This window comes from Adiantum capillus-veneris, chromosome 7 (genome assembly GCF_014529385.1).
Source record: "Adiantum capillus-veneris isolate H3 chromosome 7, ASM1452938v2, whole genome shotgun sequence".
In the NCBI taxonomy this organism is placed as follows: Eukaryota; Viridiplantae; Streptophyta; class Polypodiopsida; order Polypodiales; family Pteridaceae; genus Adiantum; species Adiantum capillus-veneris.
The window spans coordinates 16,216,723-16,236,384 of NC_140937.1; positions in this window are offsets into that span (position 1 = coordinate 16,216,723).

Consider the following 19,662-nt stretch of genomic DNA (forward strand, 5'->3'; position numbering starts at 1 on the left):
TGTAATGTTCAGGGTTACTAACTATCAGATAGTGGTTCCCCTTGTCATCTTAGAATCTATCTGCATCATCATAGACTCGGATTAGCTCCAATCTCTGAGCTGGCCTCTCTTCGATACAAATGTACTTGCGTCCTCGATAGTCAGAATAGACTAGGGCTCCCCTCGAGTTTGTTCCCTCTAAGAAGATCATCGTGAGCTTGGAATCATTCAAAGGATTTTGGGAGGTGCTTCCTCCTGGCATTGGTCCATCATAGGTGAAACCTCCTAGCTGTTGACTACCCATCATGAAGAAATATTTGTCTGACGAAGTGTCAGTATCACTACCTTCCTCAATAATTGGTGCTAGCGGATCTAGCCTTGCCTAAGTTACACTCTCCTCGATGGACACTAAGCTACCTTGGTCACCTGCCACCTTCTATTCTCTAACAATGTATCTTCGTGATCTTCAATTCATCAAACTTATCAATGCAATTTATCACAAATCCAACCACTCACCTGGCAAAGGATCAGTCTCTGCACAACTTCTTGCTTTGTTGCTGAATATACTTGTACACAAGCGTTTAATTGCGGCAATCGAATCAAAGCATTTATCTACTAGAGGTTATCTTAGTAATGATTAGTATAACTGGAGAGTTAATCTCAACCACTACTGTATTTTATACACTGCTGATGTTCTGGATTAGGTCTGCTAATCTGAAACTGCACTTCCCTCGGATGTTTGTCAATTTACGCAAAAAAGTCGGAATTCAGTCTTTGCTCCGTCAATTGGACAAACAAGGTCCAAATTCACTTCTGAAAGAAGTTCTGGAACCCTTAAGCCGAATGGAATCTCACTGTCTATGCCCATTCAAATTTTCTCTTGAGTAAGACCCAATAGACATCCTACGCGTAGGATGTCTCCTGCTTTGTTTTGCCAGGATTTTTGCACTATGGTTTCCCTTTGATGTGCTGAGCCCACAGTTGTTTTTACTTTTTGATTTGGACACCTATTAGCTGGTCAATGAGTCATAAATCTGTTCCGACAGCCTGTTGTTGCTGATCTTGATCAGTATAATCAACTCCAATTTGGACCAAAATTGACCAGGAGGCTTGTCTTAGGCTATACAACACCTTGCTATGCCCGCTGTCAATGTCTCGCTTCAATTTCTTGCTTTAGACATCCTACGCGTAGGATGTCTTTTTCATTAGAATGGCTTCATACTCAAAGCACAGGCTCCCTTGAGTTGCTGATCACTTTGGTATACTCAAAATTTGGTTTGGAGTCCAAAATCACACAAAAGACATCCTACGCGTAGGATGTCCCCATCCTACGCGTAGAATGTCTCCTGGCTTGAAATTATTTTTTTTCCTGACAAAATTGTTCCTGATGCTCTATAGCTCTAGAAACACTCACAGTAACTTTTGGACTTTACTTAGGCTTTCAAACACACTTTCTTGTCTTTTTGCGTCTTTTACAAACTTGTGATGAATTTACCAAGCAAGTATACATGCATGAAGTGCTCTAGCTCCTGAATCATGATGTCCTACTTACTCTACTCCTACTCATCATGTGAAATGGTGATAATGGTGTTTTGGTTGCTTTCTGGCCTCTCCGAACTCTCAAGCTTTCCTCTCACCGCTTCTACCACTCCAATTCCTACTCAAGAACTCGACTACTACCTAAAACTATCTTGGTCTACCTAAATCTACCTAAGTTGAAGGATCTAGGCCAGCCACACGCTTCCTAGACTCCCTCTAAGACCTAGAGAGTCCTCCACCCTCTGATCCTATCTAAATGTAAAACAAGACTTTTCGCAAGCCAAAAATCCCAATCCTCAAGGATTAGTCTCGGTCACCTACCTACGGTTTTCGTCCCCGACAGCGGTGCCAATGTTGGACGGATACGCCGCGACGGACGTGAGCACAACGAGAACTCACCTAACATATGATGTCAGCTAAGGACGAATCTCGACTCGTAGGCGCGTGGAAGCAAGCATAAGGTGTCAACTTACACTTGACCGACTCCTAACTAATTCCTACAGAGATCTCTACCCATTGTCTAAGTCACAGCCTTCAAGAGTGCATAAGAGGAAACTTCTTACAACGCTTTCTAGAGCCTAACACCCATCAAACAATCTCGAAACACCATAGAACTTAAAGGAGACCCTACTAACACTAATAGGTCCCTCTCCCTAAGGTCCATGAACCAAAATCTCAATCCAAAACACCCGGTGCAAAATCACGTAGGATGTCTGGCCGAAATTTGCAGGTCTTCGTTTCCAAAATCTAAAGTGCCTAATGTGTAGTTCTACTCAATGTGAACATGTGGATATGCTGCAATGCAAAATCGGACAACGTATGCTCACCCAATCACCAGATGAAGCTCGTAGAAGGAGCTCGCAAAACCGGACCGTACGCACGCAATGTAGGTATCGGCGCGTAGCTCTCGTCGAGGGCAACACGCTGCACTTCTCCGCACTCAATTCCGACCACCGGTGCACACGTAGCGTCAAGATGAAGCTCACACTCTCTCTCGTACACAGTACGCTCACTCACAGACTTCAAAACTTGTTTTTTTTAAATGACAAAAAGGGGTCCTTCATTAAGGTCAAAGAGTGGTATATATACCTTACAATTCTCAAACCCTAAAGTTCCAAAATCAACCAAATACTCCATCTATCTATCAAAACTGGGATACAATTTGGAAACTTCTGTAAGTCCCAATATTTACAAGGTGAAAAATCGGGTTTCTTCAATAAATGAATAATTACAAAAAATGATAGTCCTCCAAGTAGTTAGTCTCCGTGGGGTGTGTCCAGCTTCTAGCACAACTACGAGTTTGAATCCTTAAATCGTTGTTTTGAGTGTCTATATGCGCGTTTTATGTTGTTTGGACCCTAGGAGGGGCTTTAGGGACCCTAAAACGATCCATTAGGATCATCTGTTCGCTATTTTGGCTGACTTTGGGACAAACGATCGCGATATTTGTACCTCTCCAGAATGCTGTGACAGTGATAGGATATGTTCGGGATAGTCCCGTGTAGCTTCCCTTCACGTTTCGTGCGATTCCGATATGATTTGCATGGTAAACGGGCGTGATGACTATAGAGCTATGTAGAAGGACATAGGTAGATTACTTGGCTTTAGTGCGTTTGATGTGCTTGTAGAGTAGTAGTTGCATCTCTTTGAGTTCACTTCATTAGGGTTGACATCCTAATGAGTTTCCATGCCTCATCCGAGTCACTTCCCTTGTATCGATAATTGTATGTTGATGCTTGAGAGCTATGCTATGGACGTCCGTCGCGGGCGACCCGCAAACAATAAGAGATGAAAGTCAAATTTTTTGAACCTGTTCACTTCAGAAATGCTACTACAGAAACACCTTTCATAACTTTGAAATTTTTTATCTTTACATCAATGCATAGAGGGTGTCGTGCTCTTTGATTGAGGCTATAGATCAGCCAAATTGGAGTTTGGAGAAAGAAGTTATGATCAAAAGAGTGAATTGTTGTATACTAGGTCAAAAAACGGCTGCACGAGAGAGAGAGAGAGAGAGAGAGAGAGAGAGAGAGAGGGAGAGAGAGGGGGGGGAAGAGAGAGAGAACGGAGCTATTTGGAAATTTGGGGGATGGTTGCAGCATGAGAATTTGTCGTACACAATTTTCAAGGCCTTTGCTGCAGGCTCAAAACCTCAAAACGTCTCTCCCTCTTCCCCTCCCTCTCCCTCCCTCTCTCTCTCTCTCTCTCTCTCTCTCTCACACACACACACACACACACACACACACACACACACACACACACACACACACATGCAATGAATATTGGATATCCGTGTACAAGTGGTCACCTGTAAACCATCAAAGCCTACACCTCACGAAGAAGGCAGCTTCCAATCGTGCCAGAAAGGGAGCCTCTCTCTCTCTCTCTCTCTCTCTCTCTCTCTCTCTCTCTCTCTCTCTCTCTCTCTCTCTCTCTCTCTCTCTCTCTCTCTCTCTCTCTCTCTCTCTCTCTCTCACACACACACACACACACACACACACACACACACACACAAGAAATTGCAAGTGGTTGCAGTTCTCTCTCGCTCACGCTTGCATGGTATTTAGTCAGTAGAACCCCAAGGTCCACACCTCACTAAGAGGGCACACCCACAGCAAGGAAAAAAATCACATGCTATACTTTTGTATATGATAATTTTGTAAACCACAACTTACAAGATATAGCCAAAATTGGACATGCATAACTTGACTTTTAACTAAACCTACACTGCATGCTATAAGGGATTGTGATTACAGGCTAAGACAGACACCACTAAACCGGGGCTTGCATACCCAACACTATAATGCTCTGTAGAAGTGGCTAAATCCTCAAACTCAGAGCCTTGGGAAGAATTTTGTAGGCTGAATTGAGGATGGTGATGGGCCTCCATTGTTGAATCTCATCCAAGGAGCCACCCTTCTTGGGAATGAGGTAAATTTGACCCTCACTAATGTTTTCAAGCATCTCTCATGTGTGCAGGATGTACTAAAAAGCGCTACAGAGATTTTAGCCAAGCATGTCCAGTACTCTAAGAAAAAGCTAGGAGTCAAACCATCCTCACTTGGACAACTACCACGGGGAAGTGCTCTGAGAGCTGCGTGGATCTCCTCTAGATGAAGAGGTAGCTCAAGACTCTAGCACATCTCCTCAGTCATAAGACAAGGCATCTGTGCCCAAACTTGCTTTCTACATGCATCTTGACGCTCTGATTGAGGCTCTGCTAGTAGCAGGTCATGGTAGAAGTCAATAACAACTGCTCACATGTCCTCTGGATCTGAAGCAATTGAAATGTCCGGCCTTCTCAACTAGATGATCTTGGCATGCATATGGCAGGGTCCCATTGTCTCAAAGAAAGTCCATGTCACTCTATCAACCACTTGGGTCCATTGAGATGCCTCTTGATGGAAAGAAAACTCATGGCACCTCTCCTTTGTGTTGCAAGCTCTTGGCAAGCTTGTTGCTACTGCTCCTCCAACCAAGGACAGTCTCGATGTTGCTCTTACATCCTCTACAAGGAAACAACACCCCGTCGGAGAGACGCTCCTCCTCCTTTCTCGCTACAGCCAAGCGGTCCATGGACTCCTGAGGAAATATCTCAGTAAGTTGAGCAAGTCTAGAGGCCACTCTATGAGCAGGAGAGTCCTGCATGTCTAAGCCCTCTGTCCAAAGAGCCACCACTCGCTCTCTGAGCACAAAGTCCAACAAAACCCTCTGAGCGATACATAGCATTATGCTCCCCCTCCTTTGTCTATCTGTCATTGTGAGGATCATTGTTGCATGGTCCAAAAAAGAAGCCCTAGCCAGAATGCAAATTGTCCCACGCAAGTCACAAAAGTTGTCACTAGTGTAGAAGAAATCTATCTGAGATAGATTCACTTCTCGCACTCTGTGGTATGAACAAGAGAAGGTCAGTCTATCTAGGGGCGTCACAAAGCTAGAATGCTACCACACATCTCAAACCCGTAGAGTCATACATAAACTCTCCCAAGCTGCCAACTCAGCTCCATGCACAATAGTATGGCTACCTCCAATCCTATCAGAGGGGTCCTCCAACATGTTGATGTCACCCTCAATGCACCATTTCTCTGCCTGTGGGATAGACTCTACAATATGAGACCAAAATGTGCACTCACCACATTGGGTGCCTAGATGTTCAGGAAGACCATCAAGCAGCCCTGAATCTCCATAATAATCCACTGAGCCCACCTAGAACAATAATCCCTCTACGCACAATGGCCTGCTGTAAAGAATCCACAATTGTCGTGCATACCTCTCCTTGGATCCCTCCAAGTCCAAATGCAGCTCACCAAAACGTCTCATAGCGACCATGCAAAATTTGACCACATCGTCTAATGTGGCTCTCACAAAGATGATGCTCCTGTAGCATAATAATTCCAATCTCACAACCCACAAGACATCTTTGAAGCTCATGATGTAGTCGACCCCTCTAACGCTAAAATTGGGGCCCTCCTAATCCCTGCACATTCCATAAGATGAACCTCATGGAGTAAGTGAGAGAAAACAGATGCTACAAGAGAAACCAACCTTGCTATCTTTGAGGCCAATTTGGATGGGGAGTAATCTGCATCTGAACAACCTCTAGACAAGCACAAAAGAAGCGACTATCCCACCCAGGCCCGAAGGGCTACATCCTCTTTCCAAGAATCTTCATGTACAAATACATAACAAGGAGGGCTCTGAGTGTAGAAGTTTGTACCAAAAAAGGAGGCCTCAAGTGGGGCTGTCCCTCTTGAGTCGCACGCCTCATAGTAAAAGCACTACCAAGAGAATGCCTTGCAACAGACACATGTCTAGTCCCCTCCCTCTGAGGAGGAGTGGAGGAGGGGTTGAGAGATGAGGCTGTATGCCCCACCGAGGAGAGAGGTGGGACGAGAAGCAAAGGTGGAGGTGGGGGAGGTGGAGCGGCAGCGTTTGAGGGAGGAGGAGGTGGAGGTGGAGAATTTGAAGTGGATGGGGCCCTCTTAAGGTGGTTCCTGCTGAAGGGGCTCAAAACGGTTCCCATACAAAACCCAATGTTGTTGAGCTGCAGAAGGTCATCCACCAAGGGGGGCAGTGGGGCGAGCCCACCCCCATCGATGGTGGCCAGGACCCTACTACCAATTGTCAATTGTCTGATTGCTGGCCTGAGACGAAGTACCATCCCGTGCAACCTGTGTATCTGGCTGTTGGGCATTTTCAGCCTTGGGAGGCTACGCATACGTTGTGGGTCGAGGTCTCCTACAAGAACAGGCCTTTTCCAAATTTGTCTGCAAATGAAATACTGATTCGGGAGGCCCGAGCACTCCACACTCTGATGGAACCAACCTCCACTCACCCGAGGTAGTAGGATGACCTTTGGGAGAGTGTGGGTGTCCCAAACTAGAACACGTACTGTGGGGATGTCGACCACCTTGGGATCAGTAGAGGCTGTTGTGTGAGGTGTCTCCAGAATAGTCCCAATCTCTAAACCTATCCTAGAAAGGAGCGGAAGGTACTCCCTCCGGAGGCCGAGGAAGCAAACTGAGATGGGCAGGTCTACCTCCTTGACAAGAACGTTGGTAGCTGGGTTGAAATCGTGGTGCCACTATCAAAAGTATGCTCGAACTCCTTGGATGGATATGCGACTCATTGCAATGACCTTGGATGCCATCTCGAGAGTCTCAAACTCTATCTGGTAGTAGACATCCGAGAAGATGAACAATGAGGATCTTACCCACCTCTGCTAGAAGACGCACGCCTCGATGAGATCATGCACCTCCCTTCTGCTCAGTCTGGTGTCAAGAATCTTATAGATAACAAAGAGGCACACCACCTCTGCCTCTAAGCTTTCTTGTCTGGTGGCAAAAGAGCAAGTCGGATGGTGGGCTCTATGGGGTTGAACGAGGGGGCTTCAATGGAGTCCCTCTGTGGTGGATCAGAATCCTCCATCTGTTCTGCTACTGTGAATATGGGTGAAGGTCGAACGAGAGAGTTGAAGAAGAATCTAAATGTGGAGAAGGAAAAGTCGATGCTGCCACTGGGAAATAACATCAAGGCCAAGCTCATGTGAGCAAACCAGAGAGCGACATGAAAAAAAAGGGGGGGGGGGGGATGAGCGAGCAATGCGGGGTTGTAGTGCTGGGCAGTACGCCAGGCGGGCTACCTCAATGCGATCGCCTGTAGGGGGTAGCACGAGTGCAACAATGACCACTAAATTTAGAAGGGACAAGACTCAATCTTTGAAAATCTTGAATCAAGGGTCAATTTTTCTTTGGCCTATCACCCTCCAAGGGATTTCCAAAGTAAATCCATTGTTTTTAATCTACTAGAAGGCTAGGTCACAAAAGTAGAATAGTGCAATCCATAGGAAACAAATTTGCCTCTAGTAGAATATATAGAAGTAGAATATACGTCTATGGGTAAAGAACCTTTTGAGGTAATCAAAGGGAGAACAAAAGTTCCCCCAATATTAAAAATGCATGGGAATATTTTTTTTGTTTTGATGAATATAGTCGTGACTTATGTGAGGCTTTCACTAAGATCAAAAAATAAATATTCATAGAACAACAAAAGCAGAAAGGTATTGCTGACAAGCATAGATGAGTTCCGTAGTTTAAATAAAATGATTGTGTTCTCCTAAAATTTCCCAAAGCTCGTTTATGGAACACTACAAGAAACATTTGGCAAGGTGATCTCACAGATCATCAAAAGTACTTTACTAAGCTAGCATACAAGTATTATTGACCTTTTCAAACTCAAAGGTTAATCAATGGAATGAATTATCAACTTAAGGTTCCCTCTCATTGGTCAATCAATAATGCTTCCATGTAAGTCTACTCAAAGGCTATATAAGGATGATCCACCATAAGAGTTAGTAGTTGTGGAAAAAGTTTTTTGAGGTGATTTATTAAGGAGATTATGGGTAGATGCCTTTCGTCGCTTTGAAGGGAAAAAGGGTATCGCATGTGTAGAGAGAGACAGAGAGATTGAGGCTCTTCTAGTGGCTTTAGATATCTCATCATGGGTATATTGTTGGGATGCAAGGTTTTATTGCATCTCTTGTGTGAACAACCCTTACACCTCATGTGTCAAGCCATGTGAAGAACCTTTTACAACCTTTGTGTAAAGAACAACCACTTGTATTTGTGCATGGACAGCCACATCTTGTGCTCATATGCCAAAAGGCTGTCTATTTGTATAAGCCTATATAGAGGCACATTCTGTTGAATAATTGTAACCTTTATCATTTGCAATATACACTATTGTATTGTGAAACAGTCTCTCTCTAACAATCTCTACACTAACCTCTCCAAAGCATGCCATTAGCATGAATGGAACACTAACCTATCCACCTTAGCCCTATCAATTGATATTAGAGCTATTCCTAGATTAGGATCTCCTAATCCAATTAGATCCTGCGCATCCTCTCCCATGCTAGATTTTGTGAGTCCCCTCTTTGCTCACAAAATTGATTCAATTTCTATGGATTTGCATGTAGATTAACACTAATCTATTTGCCAATTACTCATGTTTTTGGGCATGTTCATGGCTTATGCCTAGATCCATTACCCTTGCTTGAGTAAATTGCAATAAATTTATATGTAGTTATTAAACATTCATACATAATTTCATGCATTTGCATAATTAGCTACTAAAATTGAGCCCTCATCAGTTCAATTTTTGGTTAATTACACTCTATTTTCAATAATTTTTGTGTGTTTTTGCTTCACTTCATTACATATTTGCAATCCCCATTTCAATTTCTCAATTGTGTGCTTTGAATGTGCTTTGTGAGATCTTTCAACAACCTACTCAAGCTCTAAAAATAGAGGAGATTAGTTCCCCTCTTTAATGCATCATTAGTCATGAGTGAGTATGTTCCTATAAGGACAAAACAGTGTGGGAGACACCCCCTAAATTGGACAATTGTGGCCAACTAAGTGCCCCAATCGTGGTCTAACAGGGCTAGCCGGGCGGAATTCAATAACAATTTTTTTTGGCCGGTGGCCATCGCCGATTGCTGCCGCCTGAAACTGCCCTGCTGCCTTGTGATGGTTATGTCCGTTTGCTTCCAATAGGCACCCACAATCCATCAACGCCCACAGACCCAATTTCACAAGGCTATCACTTATGCCTCTTAATTCCTATTGGCTAGGCTTGGAAAGGTCCAATGGGAAGCCAACAGGAGGAATTAGCAGGAGGGGTCGACCAAGATGAGAGAGGGGGCTAATTTGCGAAGGATTATCACACACACACACTCAAAATCAGAGGTGTGAATCAAGAAGACTCTCTCTCTCCTTCTCAAGATTTAATTGAAAGCTCATTACCTATTTCAAGTTTGTGAGAGAAGGGAGGCCTACACCAACCACTCTTGGCTTTGTGATGCAAATCCAACCAAGAGCCAAGCTTCAATACATGTTCATCTCCTCTACCATGCTAATTACTAAGCTATGCTAAGATTTTATGAGTGATTATGTGAGGAGATATATTTCTTTCTCGTAAGACTACTACTTCTTCCTCTCAATCTACTCTCATACCCCGCTAGCTCTCACCATCTTTGAAGGTGTGTGAGGTCTTGGGTCTGAGGCTATGATGGGGAAAAATACATTCATTAGAATAGATTCCTCATGAGTAAAATGTCTCCCTTGATGGGGGAAACCTAAAATACAAAGCCTTTTGGAGGGGGATTGGCTCCATGTAAATCTGGTCCTCAACTGTTGTCAATAGCTTAATTTATGTCTCTTTGAACTATTGTTCATGCCTATCTAACTAGGTGTTATGCTTTTTGTTGCTCTCTCCACCCAAGCACTCTTGTTATACTCATTAGGAATCTATTCTAATGAAATGCTTACTATGTTCATGCTTATTTTTTCCTCTACACACAAGTTACTAGGCCATTAAATGTTACACTGGTATCAGAGCACAATGTTTCTCTTTTCTTGCTCAAGAAAGGATACCCTCAAGCTAGCTATAAATGGTTTTTATTATTAATTGCAATTGAGTAAGTAGAATAGGGATTTTTCAACCTTACAATGCACCTGTCTTTGTGTAGATAAGGGGGCATCACCGTCGAGAGCTATGGTCTTAATAGTGGAGTCCTACGGCTTAACCATTATTGAGCTATTAGAAGCTTGACAGGAGCCAATGCTCTTTTGGTGTTGAAAGACCCTCTCTTCTATTCCTTGCAATTAATGGTATTCGAGCCATGGGTATAGTAGCTTGAGTGATTTTCTAAAGGGGTAAAGAGGAGTAGCGACTAGGGCTTGAAGTGCCAAAGTACACCTAAAAAAGTTTACCCTTAAAAGTTGTTATAATGTCTAACAATAGTGGAGAGTGAAATTAATGTTGATAGCTTTGATTTTACTGATGAGCAGGCTACTAATGATTCCCCTATGCTTATTAGCTACCTTGTTTCTAGGCTTCAATAGGCCATGGGAAATCCATCCCTCCAAAGTGAAGTGCAACAGCGGCAGCTTCATGCTCATGGGATTCTCCAAGCTCCCCACCATGAAGAGAGAGTACCTAGGAAGCCTCCTTGTGAGACTTCCAAAAGAGGCCTCTCTCCGATTCGGAAAGAATAAGAGCCTGCACTGAAGAAACGGAAAAGAAGTGAGTCTCCTGCCACCTCGATGGAGATGGATCCACAAAGATGGTGGGCTAAACGCTCTCCATCACCTCCTAAACGGAGAAGACCATCGCACACTTCTCCACACCATAATTCAAAGAGGGATGACAAAAAGCAAGAGAAGAAAAAGGCAAGAACGAGGTCACCCTCTTCTCCATCTTCTTCATCCTCTTACTCTTATGAAGAAAGTGATGGTGCCGACTAAGAAGACCAAGGCAAGAAAAAGGCGAGAAATAGGTCACCCTCTTCTCCATCTTCTGAAGAAAGTGATGGTGCAACTTTTGAACCATAAAAAAGAAGAGGCCATAGGAAATCCTATGCCGGGTGTGGAAAAATATCGTCCAAGCTCAAGAAGTTCAAAGAGGGAGGAAAGAGCATCTCTTTCCTTACCTACAATGGAAACTTTGGTGCTACGAAAAAAGTCTTGTCTTTCGTCCAACAATTTGATCTGGTGTTTGGAGATAAGGGCTTCACAGAGTCGTCTAAGCTACACCATGTAGCCATGCACTTTCAAAAGTCCGCCAAGCAATGGTGGTCTAGCCTACGGACAAACGGTGAAGCTCCATGAACATGGAAAGCTTTAAGAGCTTCCATTATGAAGCAGTTGTTGGCCACCGATGACAAAGACAAAGTACTCACTAAATGGCGAAGCTGAATCTCTCTCCCTACGAATCCACTCACAAATATGTAGACAAGTTTTGGGTATTTACATCTCAAAGCCACTGCCTCCAAAAGGATGAATTTTGAAGAGCAAAAACAACAATTTTGTGCGGGCTTAACTGAATAAATGGTGGAGTATGTCAACTCCCAAAGGCCACACACTATATGTGCGGTTATACGCCATACTATGGTGGCTTCTCGAATCAATTTCCAAACAGAGGCTAAAAGAAATCCTAAGCCACAAAAAACAAGGGTTCCAATGAGCCTAAGGGGAAGAACAATGTCCAAAAGTCTCCTACGGGAAATTTCAATAACAACAAAGCTAAGGAGAAGGGAGGTTACAAAGGCAAAAACAAACTCTCTCCTGAAGAGCTTGAGCGTTATCGCAAGGATAACCGTTGTTTCAAGTGCAGCAAGCAAGGGCATGCGTACCATGCTTGTCCCCAAAAGAACACCCACCATGAGCCTCCTAGAGCTTCCTTGGTTGAAATCCAAGAAGAGGAATCTCACCACAAAGGATCTCCTCTATGCCATGCTCGGGGAAAGGTAAGAGAACATGATGCTTTTATTCTCTTTGACCCTAGTTCTACTCACAAATTCATATCTCAGAGTTGGCCACCAAGCTAGGCATCCAAGCCTATGAGATGGAAGATGTCCTACCTGCAGATGGTGCTTTCAAGGGGCAAGAAGCTTCAATCTTTCCCTTAAACGGGAAATTGAGGCTCCATGTCCAAAGCTATGTGGACAAATTGGACTTCTTTATCTCTCTTCTCAAGCATGAGGATGTAATCCTAGGGGCTCCATGGTTTGATCTCATGGCTGCCAATGTTAAATTCCCTGAAAGGAAAATTTACTTTAAGTATAGGGAAAAAGATATATACATAGATGCTAAGGAAATGGGTAACACCATACCCATTGTACATACGCAAGATTTTAATAAGTCAATAAAGAGCTCTATTTCTGTGTACATGATTTTTGTTAAAGATTCTCAAAATGAACCTAATGCTTTAGCAAAAGAGAATATAAACAATGAATTAGAGTTATCTAATTTTCTCAAGGGGTTTCAAGATGTCTTTATTAACGACATCCCTTGTGAAGTACCTCCTAAACGAGGCAATGATGACAATGCAATTGAAATTCTTCCAAGAACACCACCTAATAAACCTCCTTATAGAGTTTCTCAAGCTCAATAAGAGGAGATTATGCGAAAAGTGCATGAGTTCATTGAGAAGGGTATGGTTAGGCCTAGCTCATATCCATTTTGTTCCCATGTGTTATTAGTGCAAAAGAAAGACGGCACATATTGTATGTGTGTCAACTATAGAGCACTAAATAGGATCACTATCAAAAATAGGTTTCCCGTCCACGGGTAGAAGAACTATTTGATAAGCTACAAGGTTCCACCTATTTCAGTAGGATTGATCTAAAAAGTGGCTACCATCAAATAAGGATAGTTGATCAAGACATTGTAAAGACCGCAGTTTGCACTACGTTTGGTCTTTACGAATACATTGTCATGCATTTTGGCTTGACCATTGCACCAACCACATTCAACCGCTTGAAAGTTGATGGAGAAGCTATTGAGGCCTCATCAAACCTTTACTGGAGTGTTATTTGATGATATTATCCACTCCAATTCACTAGATGAACACAAGCAACACCTCTAGGTAATATTTCAAGTCTTAAGAGAGAATAAACTTTATGATAATTGACAAAAAAGTGAACTTTTCTTGCAAGAGATTCAATATCTAGGTCACATTATCTCTCAAGATGGCATCCAAATGGATCCATCAAAGTTAGAGGTAATTAAGGGATGGCCTAAACCTAGGAATCTTCATGAACTAAGAAGATTTATAGGTATGTGTGCATACTATAGACACTTTATAGAAAAGTTCTCACAAATTGCAGGACCATTACATGACCTAACAAAGAAAAAAATTAGGTATACATGGTCTGCCAAGGAGAACAATGCTTTCAAAAAGCTTAAAGAAAATCTTATCTCTCAACCTGTGCTTACACTGTCGGATCTCCCAAAGCCATTTGAGGTCCAATGTGATGCTTGTGGTGATTACCTTGGAGCTGCTTTGCTCCAATAAAGGAACGCCATAGCCTATGAAAGTCAAAGGCTCGACCTTGTTGAGGAAGCTCTAGGCATATATGAAAAGGAACTCCTTGCAGTTCTACATGCCTTAGACTCATGGAAGCACTATTTATTGGGGACTCCTTTCATTCTGCGAATGGATCACCAAAGCCTTATGTACTTCATGACGGAGACCAAGCTCTCCAACAAACAAATGGGGTGGGAAAATTTCCTTTTGCAATTTCATTTTCATATTGCTCACATTGCTGGCAAGCATAATCAAGTAGCCGATGCACTCTCAAGATGGACAAGAGTGAATGCGGTTTCAATAGCAACTCACAATGATCTATCTTTCTATGATAGATGAGTATGCTATTGATCCCAATTTTAGAGACGTGATTTCAGCCTCTTGCACTAGGGAAGAAAGAGGGACCATCTACTTTACAAGATGCTTATCTTCTCTATGGCAATAGACTATGCGTTACTAACTCACTACATGAGAAAGTAATGTATGAATCTCATGCTCCTCTTTATGCAGGGCATAGAGGGATTCACTCTACCCTAAAAGGGATTGAAACATATTTCTATTGGCCTACCATGAAAGCTAACATACAAGAATATGTTTCTAACTGTGTGGTATGCCAAAAGACGAAGTTTGATAGAGGGAAGCAACCTGGATTTCCTCAACCTTTTCCAATCCCTAATTCACCATGGACAGCATATCCATGGATTTTATCAAGTTTGGATTTCCTAAGTCTATCCATGGGAATACAAGAATTTGGACGATAGTAGACATGTTCAACAAACAACTCATTTTATACCTATCAAAAAGACTATCAAAGCCCATCAAATGTCAACCCTCTTCATATCACAAATCTTCAAGTACCATGGCTTGCGAATGTCCATAGTGTCGGATAGAGATCCTAGAATGACCAGTAATTTTTGGAAGGGTCTCTTTGAGAATTTAGGAACAAGGCTAAATTTCTCTTTGGCCTATCACCCGCAAACAGATGGCCAAAGTGAAATAGCTAACCTAACAATTCTTGATCTACTAAAAGCCTATGTAACGGAAGTAGATCAAAGGTCCCAATGGGAGAAGTACTTACCCTTAGTGGAGTATGCCTACAATAACACTATGCATACTTCCACGGGAAAAGCACCTTTTTCGAGTTAATAGAGGGAAGATCAAAAAGTCCCCTGCTACTTAAGGTACAAGGGAAGATCTTCGTTGCAGATGAGTATAGCCGAGGCCTACAAGAATCTTTCCAAAAGATTAAGGATGCTATCTCTATCTCAAAGAAAAGGGAAAATGATATTGCTGATAAGCACAAAAGAGCCCAAGCCTTTAAAGAAAATGATTGGGTCTTACTTATATTTCCCAAGGCTCAATTAAGGCACACGAGGGGAAAGAATCCTACGGGACACCAAAAGTACTATGCTAAGTTAGCAAAAAGGTACTATGGTACCTTCCAGATTCTGACGCCAATCAATGAGATGGCCTATTAGCTCAAGTTGCCATCCATTGGCTCATACACAATGCTTTTCATGTGAGCCTACTAAAGCCTTACAAAGGAGAGCCACCTCAAGAACCAATTATTGAAGACCCACCGGAGATCGAGGACAAAGAAGAGGTGCTGCAGCCTGAGTCCATTCTCCGACATGAAGACAAGGTATTAAGAGGTGGTAAGACTATCCGACGATATCTTATTAAGTTTAAGAATTATCCTTTTGAAGATGCTAGATGGATGCAAGGCATACAATTAAAGGATAACCTAAACCTTGTCAATGCTTAAAATGCTTCCCCAGAGTAAGCAAATGTACAAATGTTTAAAATTAAGAAAGTTTTTGTCGTATAAGACTCTCTTTTTATTTATTGTGCACAAATGTTAAAGTAGTATGCATGCTTGGAATCAATTTTGTGGAGACGACGTCTTCCAAACACCAAGTAGAGCTTGTCACTCTACTATGGAAGATTGATAAGACGAATGCGTAGACATGCTTGCGGCAGCCTTAGGCTCTCAAGCACCAAATGGATTAGTCATCCATTCTGGAACAATGTTGCAGGGTAAGATAGGGATCATCTACCCACTAGAAAAAGTATTAGTGAATAGGCCTTATCTTCTCTACCCCATAGTCGAGGATTTCAAAAGAGAGGTGATGTCATAATTGCTAATATTCAATTCTCCTAAATGGATTTCTCATGTTAAACTGTTTATTTAATATGGGAAAGTGCGAGGGGAGAAAAAGCTAGAATATTGGTTAAGCTGGCAGAAAAGATCAAACAAAAGCAAAAATAAACCTTGCTACCTCTGGAGTTTCTGACAAAGATAACGACAACAATATTGGCTTGGTTTATGATGATGTATTGTGAACATTCTCTCAATTGTACCTTACCCTCTATTTGTGTTAGGGGAGGCTTATGTGCTTACACCCTGATGTTGTGTATGCCTACCATTAGGAGATTTCGAAGGTCTTTTGGAGTGTCTTTTGGAAGAGAGAGGAAAAGAAGCTCCTCCAATGAGAGAAGAGCCTACGTTACGAAGAAAAATAGATTGATATTAACAAAAATATAAAAGGTTTCCCTCTCCTCATTTAATAATCTAGTGGTCCTTGAAGACGATCACTCTCTTTCATTTAATGCGAGCACCTTCTTCAGAAGGTAGATGCGGTGCAATTGATACGGCTTATGTCATCACTAGAAGTCAAAAAGTCACAAAACTATCAAGTGGTGGAAAATTTTGAAACTTTTGATACTGTCAATGCGTCCGGAACGCCCAAATATCCTAGAAATGAATGTCCAATTGCCTCGCTCCGACATCCAAAGAGGCAAAAAATGTCAAAAAACCCTAAAACATTTTACTAATGGCGCGTGAGGGGGCATTCCAAAATTTTGGAATGGCTCCTCGCGCGCCGTTAGTAAAAAGCCCCTTTTTTCCTCTTTAGCAAGCTTTTTGAGAGGAAATTGTCAAAAAACCTCTAAAAAGGGGCTTTCTTGAAAGATAAGTGTCCAAAAACCACTAAAAGGAGATTTGTACTAATGGCGCGCAGGGGGGCATTCTAGAATTTTAGAATTCCTCCTCCTGTGTCTTACGTAAAAAGCCCATTTTTTGCCTCTCCGGATGTCGGAATGAGACAAATAGACATTCGTTTTTAAGGTATTTTGGCGTTCCAGACGCATTGGTGGTGTCAAAAGCCTCAAAATCTATCACTATTTCATAGTTTGCGACTTTTCAAGTTCCAGTGATGATGTAAGCTGCATTGAATGCGCCGCACTTGCCTCCTGAAAAAGACGCTCGCATTAAATAAAAAAGTGACCGTTTTCAAGGACGATTGAGAATATAAATCTACTTTTTAGAGTGTCTAGTTATCCTTTTGGACGTACTCACAAGGTGCAAGTGCATTTTAAAAAAAGTTTGTAGAGAGAGAAATACAATTTCTTACAAGGTCCTCCAAATGACCTCCGAAATTTTCTAATGACCCTTTGTGTCTAGGGGATGCAACTTTGTGTTCAAGGGGAGGCTTGTGAATTGATTGTGTGATTGATATGCAACCAAAACCCACATAGGGGAGGATTGTTGGGATGCGAGGTTTTGTTGCAACTCTTGTGTGAACAACCCTTCCACCTCAAGTGTCAAGCCATGTGAGGAACCTCTTACAACCTTTGTGTAAAGAGAAACCACTTGTATTTGTGCATGGGCATCCACATCTTGTGCTCATGTGTGAAAAGGTTGTCTATTTGTATAAGCGTATATAGAGGAACATTCTGCTGAATAATTGTAACCTTTATCATTTGTAATATACCCTATTATATTCTGCAGCAATCTCTCTCTAGAAAGCTCTACACTAACCTCTCCAAGCATGCCATTAGCATGAATGGAACACTAACCTATCCACCTTAACTGTATCATATATCTCTCTTTGTGTCTCTCTTGTTGGTGCAGGCACCAAGAGACGCACCTGGCTCTTTTCTTCATTGTCTATCGCAGTTTCTTGCTTGACCACAATGAAGCAACGAAAGTGTTGATGGATCCAAGCAAAGGGAAAGAGTCGAGCAAAGTGGGGATCGGCCTAGAAACGGATGGATGTTGAAGGGAAGAGCAAAGAGAGGGAGGGAGGGAGAGAGAGAGATAGATAGATTTATTATCGTCCTTGGAGGTCAAATATGACCTATGGGACCAAAGTTACATGTGATGTAGTATGTGAAGGGATGATGAGTGACTCTTGAAGCTCCAAAATTATATGATGAGAGTTGCAATGGAGAGTCCACACTAAAGATGGGAGAGGAAAGTATGTAGGTCTCGGATGTGAACAAAAGCTGAGCACTCTAGTACTGTGTGGTACTCCGACTCTCAAACTTGTAGTGAGTATAATGTGCACAATCTATTTGACTCTTCTCCATTGCCCCAAAACCTTGTCTCGCATCGAAGGAAATGGGATCTAAGATGAATGGCTGCGATAGTGCCTATCGCCGACAAGGGGATAGGCTCAAGTATGTAAGTGTGAGTATGGTTTCCTCTTTCAGCCAAGAAAATGGTTTTTTAGTTGCGGGCAATATGGGTGGTGTAATGTATGAAGCGTGACCCACCAGGTTTCTCCCAAGCCGTAATACATTGGCATTGTAGAAAAGCTTCATTCACTTGGGAGTCAATTGAAACATCATGTAGCAAGTGTAATCATTCCCATCTCCCAAACCACTTGTTTATGTCTTGCATCCATCTTGTGCTCCAGATCTTGCAGCTTTTATGCGTCTTTTGAACTTTTTTTCTTGCTTCCCATGCAATTGTAGGAAGTCGATGTGAGGGGTTTTGACGCATATTTATCATGTACTCCACAAACCTTTTCATGCCCATAACCTATTGGAAGAGATCCCGACTCAAGAGGTAGGAGCATATATGGAGTTTGTGTCTTAACTTGGATAAAGTTTGTAAGAAAACACTTTTGGACATTCTCAAACTCTTTCCATGTAGACTTTGAGATGCTCCCACCCAACACTTCAACTCCATAAAGAAGAAGGTGTCACCAATGCATCAAAAAGGTACTTCTTGAGAACCCAACACTTGATGTTTCTTGCATTACACATGTTCTCAAATGCATAATATGCTCTCTTTCCCACCACTACAAGAGGTTATGTGCTCTTGTGACGCTCTTAGCGACGGAAATACACTGGGTTTTTATAACCCCCGGCGTCGCTATAAGCGTCGCTAAAAGCGTCGCTACGAGAGCGTCGCTATATGCGTCGCTATAGGCGTCGCTATAGGCGTCGCTATAGACGTCGCTATATAGCGACGCTCATAGCGACGCCTATAGCGACGCTTATAGCGACGCTCTCACAGAAGAGTATAGCGACGCATATAGCGACGCTACAGAGCCATAAATAGCGACGCATATAGCGACGCCTGAGAGAATATTTTTTTGGTGGTAGGGCATTGAATGCCTGCCACCCATCAACCATATTGTACTTGATTCACTTTTTAAAAAAAGTGCAAAGGTAAATAATAGACCCAAAATAGTCACCCACAAGACGCATTGTTTGCAAAATTGACAATTGTACACATCATAGACAAACTGAATTGATTGGCAAATGTAATAATGACAATTGTACAACATCATAGGCATAAAGAATTGATTGGCAAAAGGAATTGCGGTGACAAATGTAATAATATACATGGTTCAAAAAGACGTATAAAATCCGTCTCATGATACATAAGCTATGAGAAACCCTAAACTAATGCTATCTAGATACGGCTAAACTGACGTCGTCTAATCAGACGTCTCATCGCGTCCAAGCGGCGTATCTGTC